Genomic DNA, 19,207 nt, shown 5'->3' with positions numbered 1-19,207 from the left:
GCTTGCAAACAAGGTCCAAAACTCTGAGCTTTATTGGTCACGTTTATCTGGAGTCAGTGCTGTGTAGGGTTACCATATTTTGTGCCTCCAAAAGGAGGACACGCCACGGGGCCCCGGCCCCGCCCCCAGCCCTGCCCATGCCCACGCCCCAACTCCGCCCCTTCCCCAAAGTCTCCGCCCCCTCCCCTGCTTCCCGCGAACATTTGATTCGCGGGAAGCCTGAAGCAGGTAAGGGGGAGGTGGGGGGAGGAGGCGCGGCCCAGGCTGGCTCCCCCGGCGTTTCCAGCCTGGGTCGGCTCGGGCCCTGGAGTGCCGGCCCCGGGCCCGGCCCCCGGCCGACCACCCCCGGCCCGCCCAGCACTGCCGGTCCCCGGCCCCCGGCCGAGCACCCCCGGCCCACCCAGCACCGCCGGTCCCCGGCCCGCCCAGCACCGCCGGCCCCCGGCGGCCCGGCGCACCCCCCGGCCGCCCAACACCGCCGGCCCCTGGTGGCCCCCGGCGGCCCGGCGCACCCCCCGGCCGCTCAGCACCGCCGGTCCCCGGCGGCCCGGCGCACCTCCCGGCCGCCCAGCACCACCGGCCCGGCGCACCTCCCGGCCGCCCAGCACCGCCGGCCCGGCGCATCCCCCGGCCGCCCAGCACCGCCGGCCCCCGGCCCCGGGCCAGCCCCCGGCCCAGCGGCGCCGGATTTTCCCGGACATGTTTGGCTTTTGGGGATTTCCCCCCGGACGGGGATTTGAGTCCCAAAAAGCCGGACATGTCCGGGAAAATCCGGACGTATGGTAACCCTAGTGCTGTGTGAATACTCCTGCAGTAAATACTCCCACCATGTACTGAGATCAGTATAGAACCTGCCAAAGAGTAAAGAGGGGATAGACTCTTTGGGGTCCCAAACCCCACCTCTGACTTTCACACAATTCTCTGTACCTGGCTGATTCCTGGGGTTCACCATAGCTGCAGGACCAGGCCTTAAGGCCCAGATTCTCAAAGACTTTAGGTGCCTCTACAACCCACTCCTGCTCCCTGTAGAGTCAATAGCTAAATTCCCATTGACTTCAATGAGGGTGTGACGCTTTCTTGGGGCATCTAGGACTGGAAGTCACTTAGCCTCCCTCACACTGGAGGGTAACATTCTCAGGTCTTTGACATTGCCAGCCCGTCAGCCACTCAAGCACTCTCCTCAGGGCTCTGCCAGTCCCTGCTTTGCCTTCCAGGTTAACACCCCAGTCCCTGCACTCCTCAGAAGTGTCCCCTTATACTACCCAGCCCTGTTATTCTACTCTGTCAGGTTTATTATTCCCAAGAGAACAGTATCTACACCAGCTTGTTTGATTCAACTGGGGATACGCACTCTGCTTACTACCACAGCAGCGAGATGCATTTATAATAGAAACAAGAAGTTTATTAGCAAAGAACAGAGATTCAAATGGATAGTGAGTAAGAATACTGGAAGCAGAACTGGTTACACATCCAAAGCGCAATCCTAAGTCTAGAGGCCTTACTGGTTTTCAGTCCTAACCATGTTCCTGGTTATTTCATGAACACCACACCCCTTTTAAGAGGTTTCCTCAGTAAATGGCTGCTAAAATGTCTTCTTGCTTCTCATTGCTTTGTCCACCAAAGACAGGATGTCCCCGGTGTCTGGTTGCCAGGCGACCGGTTTTCGACTGGAACGCCCAGTCGAAAAGGGTCCCTGGCGGTTCCGGTCAGCACTGCTGACCGAGCTGTTAAAAGTCCAGTCAGCAGCGCAGCGGGGCTAAGGCAGCTCCCTGTCAGTGCAGCTTCCCGGACGCAGCCAGCATGTCTGGCCCCTAGGCGCAGGGGCGATCAAGGAAGCTCCACGTGCCGCCCCTGCCCCCAGTGCCTAGGCGCCTGGCTGCACCTCTGCCTAGGGGCTGGACATGCTGGCCGCTTCCAGGAGCGGCGCGGAGCCAGGGCAGGCAGGGAGCCTGCCTTAACCCCGTTGCACCGCCAGCCAGGAACCGTCTGAGGTAAGCACTGCCCGGCAGGAGCCCGCCCCCTGAACCTCCTGCCCCAGGTCAGAACCCCCTCCCACACCCTAACTCCCTCCCAGAGCCCACACCCTGAACCCCCTGCCCTAGCCTAACTCCCTCCCAGACCCCGCACCGCCATCCGCATCCAAACTCCCTCCTGGAGTCTGCACCCCACACCCTCTCCCACACTCCAACCCCCTGTCCCAGCCCTGAGCCCCCTCCAGCACTCCAAATCCCTTGGACCCAGCCCGGAGCCCCCTCCTGTACCCCAGCCCCACCCCAGAGCCCACACCCCCAGCTGGAGCATGCACCCCCTCCCGCACCTCAACCTCCTGCCGCAGTCCAGAGCCCCCTCCTGCACTCCAAACCCCTTGGACCAAGCCCAGAGCCCCCTCATTCACCCCCAGCCCCACCCCAGAGCCCGCACCCCCCCTCACCCCAACCCTCTTCCCCAGCTTGGTGAAAGTGAGTGAGGGTGGGAGAGAGTGAGCGACGGAGGAAGTGGGGGCAGAACCTCAGAGAAGGGGCGGGGCAGGAATGGGGCCTTGGGGAAGGGGGGGTGCCAGGGGCGGGACATGGATTTTGTGCAGTTAGAAAGTTGGCAACCCTGCTGGTCTACGTGTTTTTCCTGATGACTTTCACATGTAAATGAGGCTTCCATTGTGTTGGCTTTATAATGCTTAATTCACCTTAGGCAGGGTTAGGTGAATAAACAGACTTTGTCTCGCAGAAAACCTGTATGTCAATGCTGGCTGGTTATGTGGTTTAAAACAGATTTTTAATGGGTACACAACTCCTTACACACCCACTGCATATACATCTTGCAGTGCTTATGATGACCAGTATGATGTAAATCATTTGATGCCTTGCATGCCACCCTTGATAAATACTATGACAGCAGTGTGTTAGGTGTAGCGAATCTGTCAAGACTGATAGACACAGCTGGTTCAGAACAGTGAACTCTTTGCCAGTCGTCATTGAGACATAGGGCCATAGAGAACATGAGCTACTCCATCATCTTTATACTTCGCTTCCCCCCCACCATCTTCCATTTGCTTAGCTCTGATTCAGAGTTGATCTCACTGTTCAGGGCTTAGAAAGCTGAGACCAAGCCCCTGCCTGGCAACAGGTATTTAAGATTAATTCCCCATAAGAGAGTGCAAAGCACCTGCAGTGTTGGGAAGCTCCCTCATTGGTCTCTTGCTGTGTAGCGTATTGAAGTATCAGATCCTGTAGCAAAGCCTTTGTGGCTCCATCCAACGCTGCTGTGCTCAGTTGAATTAAACGATTAAATTAAAAAAAAAAGTACCTGAGTCATTACTCGCAACAGACAGAGTCACTTTTTCAGAAGAATCTTAACAGAGCCTCATTGTTTACAGAGAAGAAGCCTAGATTCCTTATTGTTATGGGCCAAAATATGCAAACTTGGGTGCTTAAAGTTAGGCACTTAACTCTATATGTAAGTACATAAGAAAAGTGGCTGAATTTTCATAGATGCCAAATACCCGTCATTCCAATTTCCAGCATCTCTGAAATCAAGCCACCTTATTAGGTGCCTACATGTGACTTTGGGTTCTTAAAGTTAAGCACCCAAGTTGAAAACTGTATCCATTATTTAAGAGTTGTAATGCCCAGCCAGGACCATTGTGCGAGGTGCTGTACGAAGACAAAGTACCAGCCATGAAAAGCTGCTGGTTTAATTAAAGCTTGAGACAAAGATGCAAAAAGTGAATGTGACCTACCAAGAACTATGGCAGGTGCATTCTGCCGGCATGTACCTGGGACATTAAGTAATATGATCGATGCATTCTGTCTGGCTTAGAGTGTAACTGGCATTTTCAGCAGCGTGCCAGAGTCTCCTGCTTGTTCAGACCCGCAATATTCACCAGCAATTAAGCAGTTAAGGAACAAGTGGCTTTATCATGGCAGATGAGGAACTGTCTCAAGTTTTCCTAAGGGGCCAGGGCTGGCGTCACTGCATTCATTTAATCTATTAGGTCAATATGTAACCAGGCTGGGGTTTTTTAAAATGCATTTTTATCTTCCTAGGGGAGGAGAATATCTTCTCTCTCCATTCCCTGGGCTTTGCGTGCTTTTTTTTAATTCTTTAAAAAAAAACAGGAATATTCACTTAGATATGAACGGTAAGAAATGTTTTTAAGGACATTTAAGAAGCTGCATTTCCAGGGCTTTTAATATCTATATCTTTCCCCTGGAAATACCAAAAAGTAAGCCTAGCACATGGCTGGATTTCATATTTTAAGATCAGTGCTACTTTTAGGAGTTCTAGCTACACAAAGGGGTAGAAACAGCCATAAACCCTTTGTGTATGGAATGCTTGGACAGAAGTTCTATCACATTTATCAACTCTCTGGGCAAACTAGTGGGAACTGTGGGGAAAAATCCACATCCAAGAGGTTCTAGCTGGGTAAACCTGTGCTCCAAACCAGGAGAGCTCTGCTAATGTGACAGTGAGGGTGCCATTTTGTAGCAGGGGTGTGGGAGTGGTGTATTCTCCTGCTGTTGGTTCATTATTGGTAATTGATTATGCAGATTTTTCTATGGCGTAGCTCCTGAGTGACTGTCAGACACAAATAACACTTAGCTCTGATACAGAGCTTTTAACCACTAGGTGTCAAAGTGCTTTCCAAAGGACCGTCACTATGATTATCCAAATTTTACAGATGGGGAAACCGAGTCACCAACAGGGATGTGACTTGCCCAAGGCTACATAAGAGGCCAGTGGCTGGGAATAGAAAGCAGATCTCCTGAATTCCTTAACTGCAGGAACATCAGAGATCAGCTCCATGTCTAACTCCAAGGGACTAAACACTCCCAAACTTTGGGGAAGTTCAGATCTTGACCCAGGTCTGAATTTTGCGTCCTTCTCTATTGGCTTGTCCATGAAAATAGTTTTGTTCCTTCAAGCTCATCTGATCCTGTTGCTTTAAACTTGGCATTTATATAGGGCTTTTCATTGTCAGTGTGATTTCAAATATTGACGAGCTCTTGATGTCCCTGTGAGGTAGGGGAATGCTATTTTACAGATTGGAAAATTGACCCAGAGCTGTGAAATGAGTTGTCTAATGCTACAGAAGGAACTCATTGCAAGAGCCAGGGTGGTTAGTGTTATTTATTAAGCCCTGACTGTGTGCTTAGTGCTGTCCATAACATAAAGGAAGATACAATCCCTTCTTTGAGAAATTGACGATCTTGAGACAATTTAGACAAGATTCCTGGTTCCCAGTCCTATGTGCAGGCCACTGTCCCATGCCTCAGTCAGTAAGCCACTCCCCTTTCACTAGACAGCCGCCTTCCCTTTTGAAGTCATAATCATCTGTAGGATATCACAGTTTGTTGCCATGGGATATCAGCGATGCCTTCAGGAAGGAAGAAGCAACAGGTGCAGAGAAGCTTGTAGGATCCAAACCCAAAGCCAGTTTTCCTGCAGTTATTTCTTGAAAATAAACAATGAAAGGGGGAAGACGGGGAGGAAATATCTAACTTCTGTGGAGTTAGTCCAGATTTATACTGGTGTACTCTGAGAGCAGAACCCAACTCCTACTCCATTGACTTCAGTGGATTCCTCCAGATTTACATTAATGTAACTGAGAGGACAATCTAACTATTAGAGCTCGTCTATATGGAGAAGCTATTCTGGATTAAGGTAGAGTGTAAACCTAAAGTGCAATAGCTATTACAGAATAATAACTCTCCATGGGAACACTCTTATTCTGGAGTAAGAGTTTCCACATAGAGATCTGCTCTGAAATAGACATTCTGGTCAATGGTCCCATATAGACAAGTCCTTACCCCACTGACTTCAGTGGGGTTACTCTGTATTTACACCAGGGTACGTGAGAGCAGAATCTGGCCTTAAATGCATCCAACCTACAAGCACCAAAAAATGAAAAGCAAAAGTCTCTGCTCAGAGCTGGTAAATGAATCCCTCAGCAGAAGGGAGTAGGGTGAGGGCCGTGTACATGACGTAACCCTCTCCAAAGGGTATCTGATTATCCAAGAAACTAGCTAACGAAAGAGAAACACTGCAGCAGGTACCTGCTTAGAATCGGTAGCTCCAGACAGCCATGGGGAAGGCTTTTGCCTGCCTACGGCAATGCTCAGTAGCAGCCCTTCTGTTCTCAGGTTCGGTCTGGAAGCGACTGAGGATTGATTGAGATGGCAGCTTTATCATCTCCGCACGCGCACTAGAGGGTGCAAACCGGAACTGAATTATTAATAGCCACTGCAGATTGCCTGACTTCCATCTCCAGCCATCTGGCTTCCTCCGACTGCAGGAGCAGCTAATTCAAATGCACCTTTGCGGGGAGGGGAAGGAGAAAGCAGGAAGCTCCCAAGCCTGGTCACACCGCCCTACCCGGCCTGCAGATACCTGCCAGGACCATGCACCATGCTTCTGTCACCTAGTGCATGCCCAGTCCCTGCAGCCATCTCCTGGGTACCTTCCAATGAGCAGGCCGTCGTCCGCCAAATGCCCGTACCCCTCTTCAGCCCTTTTGATGAATAACTGTAGTCCATTCCTTCTCTTTACAGTGTCCCCTGCCTCTGGGGCGGGAAGGGAGATTCCATGAAGGGGAAACATACACGCTACCATTATAGACTATGCTATAGATCCAGGGGTCAAAGCCATCCCTGGTGTAACTCCAGTGAAGTCAGGGCACTTGCCCCATTCAGCTCCGCACTGTTGATGATCTCCCTGCAGTGGCTTTAGGGTAGTGTGTGAACTCATCTGGGATTCCACCCGCCTTTCTATGACTGAGGACACTGGATGCTTCTTCCTCCAGCACTGGCTTCCACTGTTCCTGGCTCCACTGGAGGAGGTTCTCCAGAGCAACATGAGCTACTCTGCCCACTTCAGAAGCAACCTAGGACTCAGCAGGCCACTTTCCTAATACACCCAGAGCCTAGTGGCCCTGGGGAAGCGGTTGCAGGGTGGGGAACTGAATTCAGACCCCTTGCACTGAGCTGCTAGTAGGCCCATCAGACCATCCATCCTTCTTGCATTTTACTCCCGCCATCCCTCCCTGTTTCCTCCTGATCTTCTTCACAGCTGTTCTTCTCCCCCATGACTCCTGTGCTGTGAACATTTCCCAGCTGCTCCCAGAGGCTCACACCCTGTAAACTGGCTTCCCAGAGATCTGCCAGCCTTTCAGGGAATAACTGTTAGAGGAGGGAGGAGGTGCTAATGGGCATTAATTCACAGCACAGGCAGAATCTATTCCAGAAAAGCTCGCAGCTTTACAGCCAGGGGAATGAGCAGAGCAGACACAGGGCAAGGGGTGTGTGTGCTTCCTGGATAGACCTGTTGGGTGTACGTCACCAGTTCTCAACCCTTTTCCTCCTCTGATGCTACAGTACAGACCCAAGGGATGTTATCACCTCCTCCCCTGCCCCAAGGATCCTGTCTGCTCAGTCCAGTTCTAAATCCTTGTACATAAATATCATGCCTCTGTCTACAAAGGCTCATCATGAAAAATGCAATGGCTAACACCCTGGCCCAGCTGAGGGACATGCCTCATATGAAGTGCGAACTGCAAGTAGAGTGTAATTCTTACAGTAAGAATTCTACCTAAAATGCAGCTCAGGCTTGCAGTCCACTCTGACTGCACTTCAAAACCTCATCCACATCTCAGTCTCTCTCTCTGGCGGCAGGACCATAAGTGGGAGGAACAATGGCTTTGAGTTTGAAGGTGTGGGACCAGGATTTAGGAGTTAAAAGGTGTGGGTCTAGATGAAATTTCTATAAAGTGGTTGCACAACTGGTTGAAAGACTGTACTCAAAGAGTAATTATCAATGGTTCAGTCTCAAACTGGGAAGGCGTATCTAGTAGGGTCCCACATGGGTTAGCCCTGGGCCCGGTACTGTACAATGTTTTCATTAATGACTTGGATCCTGGGGTGGAGAGTATGCTTATAAAATTTGCAGATGACATCAAGCTGGAATGCAAGCACTTTGCAGGACAGGATTAGCATTAAAAATGACCTTAACAAATTAGAAAATTGATCTGATATCAACAAGATGAAAGACAATAAAGATAAGTGCAAAGTGTTACACTTAGGAAGGAAAACTCAAATGCACCGCTACAAAATGGGGAATAACCAGTACTGCTGAGACGGATCTGGGGGTTACAGTGGATCACAAATTGAATATGAATCCACAATACGATACAACTGCGAAAAAGGCTAATACAGTATTCTGCTGGGAGATGTTAACAGGAGTGCTGTAGGTAAGACAAAGGAGGTAATTGTCCCACTTTATTCAGCAGTGGTGCGGCCTCAGCTGGAGTACTGTGTCCAATTCTGGATGCCACACTTCAGGAAAGATGTGGACAAATTGAAGAGAGTCCAGAGGAGAGCAACTAACATGATAAAAGATTTAGAAAACCTGATCTATAAGGAAAAGTTAAAAAACTGGGCATGTTTAGTCTTGAGAAAAGAAAACTGAGGAGGAACCTGAGAACAGTCTTCCAATCAGTGGTTTGAGCATTGGCCTGCTAAACCCAGGGTTGTGAGTTCAATCCTTGAGGAGGCCATTTAGGGATCTTGGGGCAAAAATCTGCCTGGGGATTGGTCCTGCTTTGAGCCGGTGGTTGGACTAGATGACCTCCTGAGGTCCCTTCCAACCCTGAGATTCTATGATCCTATGTTAATGGCTGTTATAAAGAGGACTGGGATCAATTGTTCTCCATGTCCACTGAAGATAGGCTAAGAAGTAATGGGCTTAATCTGCAGCAAGGGAGATTTAGGGTTGGATATTAGAAAATGTTCTAACGATCAGAGTAGTTAAACTTTGGAATAGGTTCCAAGGGAAGTTGTAGAAGCCTCATCTTTGGAGGTTTTTAAGACCAAGCTGGACCAACACCTGTCAGGGATGGTCTAGGTTTACTTGGTCCTGCCTCAGCACAAGGGGCTGCACTTGATGACTTCTCAAGGTCCCTTCCAGCCCAACATTTCTATGATTCTATGATAAATTTTCTGTCCACACTTGGCTGCAATAGTGGAACCCATACCTCAGCTCACAAGGTAGGATGGTGAGAGGGCCTTGGCAGACTCCCATCGGCAAGCGTTCGATATGCTGGAACAAATGATAACCGATGCTGCTGTCCTGAAGCACTGCAGCCCGGAGAGCCACTTGCATTCCAGCGTGGTGCGTCAGAGAAAGGACAGGCTGTAGTTCTCGCAGGATCTCGCAGCTGCTTTTCAAATTCAAGATGCGCGGAGTGTGCAAGATTGAGCTGTTGTCCCTGCCCCATTCCACAGGCATGCCGTGCAAAAAAAGACATGCTTCACCCCTGGGAATTGGCAGTTGTCTTAGACAGGCGCGAGAGGGTGTTGACTGGCCAGGAATGAATACACAGCTCCACTCCTTGATAGAAGGGTGGGAGACCTGCAAGATGTGTGATAACTGCCAGCAGAAAGAGACTGTTTTCCATGAGCTGCCCACCTGATCACAGGGAAAAATGGGAGTGGACTGACTTACCTTCAATGTAAAAACCAGTACTTGATTACAGTGGACAATTCTTCAAATTTTGGGGAGGTTGATGCCCTGCCTGATACAAAAAGCAAGTCAGTGACTGGCGCACTTTTTGAGATGCGGCATTCTGGACACTGTGTTCATCCACAACAGACCCCCATTTGCCTTGGGAGAATTCAGTGCAGATGGGGAGTTTGCCCCACCACACCTCCTCTCCAGCATGCCACAGAGTAATGGAATCGGCCGTGAAAACAGCTAAGAGACTGTTACACAAGGAACAGAGGAATATCCCATTACAGGGGTGCCGAAACAGTCCAGCACAGGCACTGAGGGGATGAAGGACCCCAACGAGAAAGGGAAAATCTGCTGCAACCAGAAGGATGGAGGCACTAACAAGAGGAGATGGCCAATGATCAGAAAAATCTGGCACTAGAAAACAACAGGTGAGACCAGGTTGGTGTACGAAGGAGTCCAGGTGAAGGAGTTGGGAGCGCAGGTGGTGATCTCTTCGATCCTTCCGGTCAAGGGTAGGGGCCTAGGCAGAGACAGATGCATCCTGGAGGTGAATGCCTGGCTGCGAGGATGGTGTCACCAGGAGGGCTTCGGCTTCCTTGACCACGGGATGCTGTTCCAGGAAGAAGGACTGCTAAGCAGAGATGGGGTCCACCTATCGAGGAAGGGGAAGAGCATATTTGGATACAGACTAGCTAACCTAGTGAGGAGGGCTTTAAACTAGGTTCAAAGAGGGCAGGAGACCAAAGCCCACAGGTAAGTCAAGAACATGGAGATCTGGGAGAAGGGTCTGAATTTGGGGGAAGCATGGACTGTTATAGCAGGGATAAAGGAGAGACAAGACAGAACTGGGGTGGGGATGGGGAATCAAATCAGTATCTTATACATCTGTATACTAATGCGAGAGGTATGAGGAATAACCAGGAAGAACTCGAAATGCTAGTAAATAAACACAACTATGACATAGTTGGCATCACAGAAACTTGGTGGGATAATACATATGACTGGAATATTGGTATAGAAGGGTACAGATTGCTCAGGAAGGACCGGCAGGGAAAAAAGGGAGGAGGTGTTGCCTTGTATATTAAAAATGTACACACTTGGACTGAGGTTGAGATGGAAATAGGAGATGGACTTGTTGCAAGTCTCTGGGTAAGGATAAAAGAGGTAAAAAACAAGGGTGATGTCATGGTCGGGGTCTACTACAGACCACCTAACCAGGAAGAAGAGGTGGATGAGGCTTTTTTTTTTTAAAGCTAACTAAATCATCCAAAGCACAGGATTTGGTGGTGATGGGGGACTTCAACTACCCAGACATCTGTTGGGAAAATAACAGATGTATTGGAGACAGTTTTTTATTTCAGAAGGTGGAGAAAGCTACTGGGGGAAGGCTGTTCTAGATTTGATTTTGACAAATAGGGAGGAATTGGTTAAGAATTTGAAAGTGGAAGGCAGCTTCGGTGAAAGTGATCGTGAAATGATAGAGTTCATGATTCTAAGGAATGGTAGGAGGGAGAACAGCAAAATAAAAACAATGGATTTCAAGAAGGCAGACTTTAGTAAACTCAGGGAGTTGGTAGGTAAAATCCCAGGGGAAGCAAGTCTAAGGGAAAAAACAATTGAAGACAGTTGGCAGTTTTTCAAAGAGACATTATTAAGGGCACAAGAGCAAATGATCCCACTGCGTAGGAAAGATAGGAAATATGGCAAGAGACCACCCTGGCTTAACCAGGAGATCTTCAGTGATCTAAAACTCAAAAAAAAGAGTCCTACAAAAAGTGGAAACTAGGTCAAATTACAAAGGATGAATATAAACAAACAACACAAGTATGTAGGGACAAAATTAGAAATGCCAAGGCACAAAATGAGATCAAACTAGCTAGAGACATAAAGGGTAACAAGAAAACAGTCTACAAATACGTTAGACGCAAGAGGAAGACCAAGGACGGGGTAGGCCTGTTACTCAATGGGGTGGGGTGGGGAGGGGAATAATAACAGAAAATGTGGAAATGGCAGAGGTGCTTAATGACTTCTTTGTTTCGGTTTTCACCAAAAAGATTGGTGGTGATTTGCCATCTAACATAGTGAATGCCAGTGAAAATGAGGTAGAATTAGAGCCTAAAACAGAAAAAGAACAAGTTAAAAATTGCTTAGACAAATTAGATGTCTTCAAGTCACCAGGGCCTGATGTAATGCATCCTAGAATACTCAAGGAGCTGACTGAGGAGATATCTGAGCCATTAGCGATTATCTTTGAGAAGTCATGGAAGATGGGTAGGGTGACCAGATGTCCCGATTTTATAGGGACAGTCCCGATTTTTGGTTCTTTTTCTTAAATAGACCCCTATTACCCCCCACCCCCGTCCCGATTTTTCACATTTGCTGTCTGGTCACTCTAAAGATGGGAGAGTTTCCAGAAGACTGGAAAAGGGCAAATATCGTGCCCATCTATATAAAGGGAAATAAGGACAACCCAGGGAATTACAGACCAGTCAGCTTAACTTCTGTATCCAGAAAGATAATGGAGCAAATAATTAAGCAATTAATTTGCAAACATCTAGAAGATAATAAGGTGATAAGTAACAGGCAGCATGGATTTGTCAAAAACAAATCATGTCAAACCAACCTGATAGCTTTCTCTGACAGGGTAACAAGCTTTGTGGATACGGGGGACGTGGTAGACGTAGTATATCTTGATTTTAGTAAAGCTTTTGATACTGTACTGCATGACCGTCTCGTAAATAAACTAGGGAAATGCAACCTAGATGGAGCTACTATAAGGTGGGTGCATAACTGGTTGGAAAACCATTCCCAGAGAGTAGTTATCAGTGGTTCACAGACATATTGGAAGGGCATAACAAGTGGGGTCCTGCAGGGATCAGTTCTGGGTCCAGTTCTGTTTAATATCTTCAGCAATGATTTAGATAATGGCATAGAGAGTACACTTATAAAGTTTGAGGACAATACCAAGATGGGAGGGGTTCCAAGTGTTTTAGAGGATAGGATTAAAATTCAAAATGATCTGGACAAACTGGAGAAATGGTCTGAAGTAAACAGGATGAAATTCAATAAGGACAAATGCAAAGTACTCCATTTAGGAAGGAACAATCAGTTGCATGCATACAAAATGGGAAATGACTGCCTATGACGGAGTACTGTGGAAAGGGATCTGGGGGTCATAGTGGACCACAAGCTAAATATGAATCAACAGTGTAACACTGTTGCAAAAAAAGCGGACATCATTCTGGGATGTATTAGCAGGAGTGTTGTAAGCAAGACACGAGAAGTAATTCTTCCACTCTACTCTGCTCTGATTAGGCCTCAACTGGAGTATTTGTGTCCAGTTCTGGGCACCACATTTCAGGAAGGATGTGGTCAAATTAGAGAGAGTCCAGAGAAGAGCAACAAAAATGATTAAAGGTCTAGAAAACATGACCTATGAGGGAAGATTGAAAAAATTGGGTTTGTTTAGTCCTGAAAAGAGAAGCCTGAGAGGGAACATGATAACAGGTTTCAAGTATGTAAAAGGTTGTTACAAGGAGGAGGAAGAAAAATTGTTTTTCTTAACCTCTGAGGATAGGACAAGAAGCAATGGGCTTAAATTGCAGCAAGTGAGGTTTAGGTTGGACATTAGGAAAAACTTACTAACTGTCACGGTGGTTAAGCACTGGAATAAATTGCCCAGGGAGGTTGTGGAATCTCCATCATTGGGGATTTTTAAGAGCAGGTTAGACAAACACCTGTCAGGGATGGTCTAGATTCTTAGTCCTGCCTTAAGTGCAGGGGACTGGACTAGATGACCTCTCGAGGTCCCTTCCAGTTCTATGATTAGACACCAGAAGGAGTGGACCAAAGGAGTGCTGAGGGGTGCAGTGTCTCCTAAATCATAGGAGGTGACTATGCCGGAGGGACAGGTGATCCAAAGGAACAGGAGGGACTTACGAGTCAACAGACCCAGCATCTGGAGAGAGTCTACAGAGATCACCGTGGATCAGAGAGAGACAGAACCATCTGGAGGCCAACCCCACAGGGAGGGAGGAGATTTCACAAGCTTGCTAGACTTGGAGACAGAGATCCTGACTTGGGATGCAGTTGCCTGTTGAGGAGACCATTCTAGATCAAAGACTATGTGACCAGCTGAGTCTGTGGTAAAGATGAGCCTCCAACTCAGCTATCTAGCAACCTGAGGCCGAAGGGACTCGGGATGGGGGTCTGGTCGCCAATTCTTTGTTTTTAATGTTTGAAAAATAGGGGCAACGTATCACGATCAGTGGAACTGGAATCAGAGGGCCTATGTTCCCTGGAATGTCTGTTATTGAGGGCACAGCAGCAGAACAGGGAATGTGGAGAATTGGGCGGGAAGCAACTCAGCCATGTGGACAGAGCAGTCCACAGAATTGACTAAAGTTCCACTTTTTCAACTTAACCTGCATTCAGCTTCGCTCATGAAACAATGCTGATCTCCCCTCCCAGGGGTTGTCATTTCTTTGCCCCCTTAGTGCAAAGAGGGTGGAGGTAAGTAGCACTGGAATGTTATTTACCAACCGCAACGTAATTAACGTCTGGAGAGGGAGGCATGTTTCCAGCCACCTGTCACGTCTAATGAAGCTATTTGAGGGCACCCGGCAAGCAAGCAACTGATTAAGACACCTTGTGTCACCCGCCTTGTCTCTCTAAGACAACGCAGACAGGAAATACTTGGCTACAGGAAATCTAGACGCTTAGCCTATATCCTCAGCCCAAGTTCCTTCTGTCTCCTCCCCATCCCCCAGTCGTCTTTCAGAAGCATTACAAGCCACAAGGAACTGCTGGCAGGGTGGGGGTGGCATGCACTACTAGAACATCCCTTTGCACACACTCCTCTCCTCCTCCTCCTCCATCCCACAGACAGCACAATTAACAGCGCAACAGCTAGAGCTCTGAGAGGAAGGGAAAAAACTGCTTCCAGATGGGCTCTTGCAGGCAGTACAGCCTGCTGCAAAGTGCCTTTGCTAGCTGCTCCCTTGCTCACCCATGCACCCAGAGCCTCCCCAGCTAATAAGAGATGTGACCCCCACATGCACTGACCCCAGAGGTTACAGCAAATCCCAACAGCACATGACTGGATGGGAACCGTGGGGGCGGTGCCAGCAGCCAAAGGGTTACAGAGAGCTGGGCATTGGACTATGGAGTCCATGGCCGCTGCGCAGCTCCTGGATGGGCTCTGGTTTCACTCCCAGGAGGCTGTAATTGATTGGAAGGAGCCAGAGATGCCAACCCTGCCCCCCTTCGCCCCCACAATTAGCAGCATAACAACTCCAGCAGGCTGCAGCCTCTATGTAGCAGAAGTGGCAGCTTGTTACAGGGAGGGGGAAGGGGAGGCGCCTGGGCTCATGGCAGCAGCCCAGGAGGCTGTGTAGTGTTAACAGAGCACTTTAAGGAGAGGCTGTTGTATCTGGAAAGCAGCCTCCTCTATACGCTCCCCAAAGCCCCCACAGAATAAACAGGAGAGGAAGATGGGGGGGAACCTTTGTTCTCAACAGCATGCCACTCCCTTTCACCCCTAAACCCCTGCTCACCAAAATATCTACGCTGCGAGCAGAGGTTAGACCCCGAATAGGGAGACGTGCCAGTGGTGTCATGAAATGCACCAGAGACTTTGTTGTTGCTGTTGCTTTCACCTGGAAGATGCTCAGATACCACAGTGATGGGTGGCAGGATAGAACCCTAAGATAGATAGAGGGGTGTGTTTGGGGATATAAAGAAAAAAGGTTTAGCAGGCACCTTCCAGGCTGTGGAGGGGTGAAAATTCCCAACTCACATGGGAATGTGGTGAGATGAGTGTCTGTAAAGCAAGGGCTGGCAATGTACAGCCTTACCCGGAGCAGTAAGTATTATTATTCACAACGACAGTGTGGAGACTGCGTTGGAACAGGGCAACAAACACACCCTTCCGTGCTGCAGATTCAATGCACCAGACAGCAATGCCCCAGCGCTTTGTTCAGAAGTCTGAACAGGAACTGGAAAGAGCTAGTTGCAAGCGGTGGCCTGTCTTACTTTCCGACTCGCTCTTGTGGTTTGGGGAGAGCAGGTTTCGTTGTGCATACAATGGTCGGCTCGGATACTTAAAGAGTAAATGTGAAATACAGGCATTCCACCTGCTTCCTACTCACAGCCTTTTGCAGAGGCGGGGGTGGAGAGCCCTACACGCTCATACCGCTTGCATGCACACCCTTGTAAATACACCCCTTCCATACATGCTTCCACAACTCCGTGCAAAAGCAGCATGTTACAAAGCGCCCATAAGCAGGAGGCAAAACGTTGGGGAAGAAATCACCAGCAATCCTAAAAAAGAGGCCGAGGCATAAAAGCTCTGAGAAACCCGAGCAGTGGTGAATGTGCCATACGCTGCAGATCTATATAGTCTATATTAAATACAACCCACCTCCCCCACACACATCAGTGCAGCATTACGGTAGAGATTTTAAATGCAGAAAAAGACGACGTTATAGTTCCCAGAGCAGTCATAACTCAGCCTGTTTGGACATGTGTAGCATTTAGTTTGGCTGCATATGCTGCCGACTTCAATGATTTAGGGTTGGATCCTGAATTCTTTTCACATTCCAAAACTCCCACTGGCTCCAAGCAAGCCTGGTGTAGGCTTTGAATGAGCCCACAGCCCTGCATGTGCTTTCACATCAAAACCACACAAAGTGCATAGCTTCACCTTTACAAAACCAGCTGAACTGTCCCTGTTTTGACTGAAGACCCCATGAGGGGATATTGACACCCATAGAGCTAAGCCAGCGTAGATGCATTGCACCAGTGGAACATGCGGCATTCCCCAATTTGAAAGCAGAAGTACAAACAGCCCTAATATAGACAGGTTTTGACTTCGTTTTTTTTTTTTTTTTTTGTATTTATTCTTTCAAGCCTGAACCAGCAAGGAAATCTCAATGGAAAACAACATCCAAAGAATCGCAGCAACAGTCACTAAACATCCTCTGTTTGTACAGCATTACATTCTAACACAGGCACTAATGCACCTGTCACTTGTCTTTGCAGCTCCTGGATGCAAAGAAGGCACCTCCTTGGGGGAAGAATGCATTGCTGTTCTCAGGTTTGCCTAACTTTCTGAGCTCCAATTGAGGGCTGAGCCAGCCCCGGGGGCAAACTGCCATATCATTGTCAGACACAAATATTCCCAGCCGAATTCAGCAGGAGGAAGAGGGAGCGGGGTACCAGCCTGCTGTTCCCACAGGCCTTAGGACAAAGGCTGGTATGTACCTTTTGGCTCCCGTGCTGTGATCTCTCCTAGGCATGGAGACAGGGTTGGCCAGAGCCGCCTTGAGTTAAAGTGCTGGTCCATAGCCAGCCTCAGTGTGGAAGATCATCACTGTTGCCATGGCAACCAACAGGCTCATTGGCTGCTTAAAACTTCAGGCCCCCTCCAGAAGGAGTCAGTTTTCCCATATCCCTTTATCTGGGTCCTTCCCTTACTGCTGCGTTTAAAACAGAGGAGGCAGGGGACAGATCCCATCATCCCAAACACAGCCCCAAACGCCCTCGTACAAAAACAATCCTGGCATTCTGACTGGCCAACCAGTGTGTAACTGGAAGGCAGCCCCTTCTGACCTGGCAAACATTGTCTGTATTGGCCTCTGATTGTACATGTGTAAAAGGTGAGAAGGCAAGCAAGGAAGAGGGGAGAAAGACTGGGTCATTCTTTAAATCCAGGTGAAAGGAAATTCCCACGCTGAAGCCCTGCTGACTGGCTGTGCAGGTCTGGTGGAGATCCCCTCGTCTTGTGACTGGACTCTCACCGCTTTCGGGGTAAGTCAGTAATTTGTAGCATCTGCAAATTTTGCCACCTCACTGTTTACCCAGCCCAGTAACAGTCTAGCAGCCTGCTCACCAGCCTAACCCGAGGTCTGCTAGTCCTTATGACCATTGTCTGGAGCTTTCTCCAGACTGTTCCCTGGTGGCCTGCAGGGGAACTCGGCACCTCCCTCTACCATGGGCTCCAGCCCAGGGCCCCTGTAGCTGGTGATGAAGGTCTGTTTCTTCAGACCTTCTCTTTCTTCCCTGGGCTATGTCCTACTGCAGCCTGCCTCAGGCCTTCTTTCCCAGCCCTCTGCAGGCCTTGGAGGAAAGGCACCAAAGAAAAAGCACAATATCAGAATAATCCAAACATGTCCTTTCTTGGGCTCCTCCTGTTGGGAGATACGTGATGAGCCATGGCTCGGCTCTGGGTCTCAGGGCTATTGTGAAGCGCTCGCAGGACCCCCAGGCAGCTCCGTCCCACCTCAGTACTCCTGACTGGGAGCTAACGGGGAGAGGTCTGTCCACCTCCCAGGCTGGGCCCTTCTGGATTTAGCTTCTCCCTTTTAAGGCTCCTCCTTCAAAACTGGCATGCCTAGTAGGTGTGGCAGGGCGGGGCTGCCAGAGCTCAAAGCTGTTTTAACCTTTCCTTGCCTGGTTGGGGGTTTCTACATCCCATCACATGCCAACCTCCCCTCTAGCCATAAGGAAAGAGAGGATGGTCACGATCCACCTTGGACTTATTTGTAACCCTCAAGCTGAGCACAAGTGAGACACTTAAGGTGTTTGCATTGGCAGCAGAATACCTCATTTTACTGGAGTCTGCCCCTGAATCAGGTTGTTTTGAAGTGGGTTATTAGATTAGCAAATTAGTTAATTGCCATGGTTCCCTCAAGGAGTTCTTAGCTGCCAGAATAAAGTTCTTTGTTCGGCAGGTATGTGGATTCAGAATGCTCACATTGTGGCTGAACCAAGTAATTGCAGATCAGTATTCACTAGTGAACATATAGAATCATAGAATTGTAGGACTGGAAGGGATCACAAGAGGTCATCTAATCCAGTTCTCTGCACTCAAGGCAGGACTAAATATTATCTAGACCATCCCTGACAGGTGATTGTCTAACCTGCTTTTAAAAATCTCCAGTGACGGAGATTCCACAGCCTCCCTGGGCAATTTGTTCCAGTGCTTAACTACCCTGACAGTCAGGAAGTTTTTCCTAATGTCCAACCTAAACCGCTGCAATTTAAGCCCATTGCTTCTTGCCCAGAGGTTAAAGAGAACAATTTTTCTGCCTCCTCCTTGTAACAACCTTTTATGTACTTAAAAACTGTTATGTCCCCCTTCCCCTAGTCTTCTCTTCCCCAGCCTAAACAAACCCAATTTTTTCAATCTTCCCTCATGGGTAAGGCTGTGAATCATTCACGGAGGTCACAGCTTCTGGTGCAGCTGCGCTGGTGTGGCTGACCCCAGGACCACCCCAGCAGCAGGGGAAGCCCCGGGGCCAGCCGCACCGGCCGCTGCTCTGACAGCCCCAGGCACCTGGTCCCCGGCACTGTCCTGGAGCAGCGGTCCCAGTGGGGCCCTGGGCTGTCCCCCACCCAGAGTGGCAGCAGCAGCAGGGCCATGGGCCATCCCCCACTCCAGCGGCAAGGGGCCCCAGGCTGCCCGCCCAGCAGAAGTGTCACCTGCACTGCCCCCCCCTCCCCAGCAGTAGTCTTCAGGAGTGCCCCCTTCCCAGCAGGTAAGATTTAGTCACAGGTATTTTTAGTAAAAGTCGTGGATAGGTCACGGGGCTGTGACTTTTTGTTTATTGCCCTTGACCTGTCCATGAATTTTACTAAAAATACCTGTGACTAAAGCTTAGCTTTACTCATAGGTCATGTTTTCTAGACTTTTAATCATTTA

The 19,207-nt window shown here is 49.0% G+C and overlaps 1 protein-coding gene and 1 long non-coding RNA gene across 2 annotated transcripts in view; one reads left to right on the top strand and one right to left on the bottom strand.

Annotated features, from left to right (window-relative positions):
- JPH3 (junctophilin 3) overlaps window positions 1-19,207 on the bottom strand; it is a 115,203-nt gene that overhangs the window by 35,473 nt on the left and 60,523 nt on the right. The window lies entirely within an intron of this gene.
- Window positions 1-19,207, top strand: part of LOC101939918 (uncharacterized) — a 44,889-nt gene that overhangs the window by 18,129 nt on the left and 7,553 nt on the right. The window contains exon 4 of the long non-coding RNA XR_006174908.2: window positions 16,546-17,313. This is a non-coding gene — a long non-coding RNA (uncharacterized LOC101939918). The remainder of the gene's footprint in view (window positions 1-16,545; window positions 17,314-19,207) is intronic.

The sequence above is a fragment of the Chrysemys picta genome, chromosome 14, assembly GCF_011386835.1.
Source record: "Chrysemys picta bellii isolate R12L10 chromosome 14, ASM1138683v2, whole genome shotgun sequence".
NCBI classification, from domain to species: Eukaryota; Metazoa; Chordata; order Testudines; family Emydidae; genus Chrysemys; species Chrysemys picta.
Note: the sequence above shows the minus strand (reverse complement) of the source record. Positions and strands in the feature narration are given on the sequence as shown.